Source organism: Micropterus dolomieu, linkage group LG18 (assembly GCF_021292245.1).
Source record: "Micropterus dolomieu isolate WLL.071019.BEF.003 ecotype Adirondacks linkage group LG18, ASM2129224v1, whole genome shotgun sequence".
Taxonomy (NCBI): domain Eukaryota; kingdom Metazoa; phylum Chordata; class Actinopteri; order Centrarchiformes; family Centrarchidae; genus Micropterus; species Micropterus dolomieu.
This window is the reverse complement of record NC_060167.1, coordinates 3,830,340-3,831,233: the sequence shown is the minus strand read 5'-3', so window position 1 is coordinate 3,831,233 and position 894 is coordinate 3,830,340.

Below are 894 nucleotides of genomic sequence, written 5' to 3'. Positions count from 1 at the left end.
TAGGTCCACGCTTAATAAGTTAGATGTGGTTCAATCTAGGGCTTTGAGGATATGTACTGGGGCATTCCAGACAACGCCGATTCTGTCGCTGTTAGTGGAAGCAGGGGAGGTTCCGCTAAGTCTGCGACGTGCAAAACTGGCATTAAATTATTTCGTAAAAATTCAAAGCTTTGGGTCTTCAGCTCTTCCTTCAGTTTCTTTGTTAGCAGAGTGTTGGGAGTTTAGAAAGGGTGAGAGTAGGTTTAATAGATATAGTGTTTTACATTCTGTTAAGACATCCGCAGAGGAGCTTAAGCTTAATGACAGGAAAATGGTGCTATCTGTCTACTGGCCATTTATCCCTCATTGGCTATTGCCTGAGGCTGATGTAGACATAACTATTAAAAATTTAATAAAGGAAGGAAGTGTAGGAAATGTTGCACATTATGTACAGGAGCATCTTAGGAAATTATGGAATAGCTACATAGATATTTATACAGATGGATCTAGAGACCCTGAGAATAAGAGAGTGGTTTATATGTTCTCCAGTTTCATGTTAGACAGTGTCATAGACTGCCTGATGGTCTTTCAATCTGTACAGCTGAGCTGGTAGCAATCATATGGGCTCAGTGGTGGGTAGAAGAAATTTGTTCTGACTCACTATCTGGCTTGATGGCGATAGGGGGAGAAAGAGGAGGGGCTAGGTTAGATCTTAACAAGGGTTTATAGATTAGAGAGGCGGGGGTGTAGTGTGGGTTTCTTGTGGGCTCCAGCACGTGTGGGGGTTGAGGGGAATGAGGCTGCTGATGAGGCTGCGAGGGCAAGTTTAGGAAGGGAAAATGTGGAGGTGGAGGTGCCATTTGACAGACTGGAGTGCCGTAGCATCATTAAGGAAAGACTGACACAACAATGGCA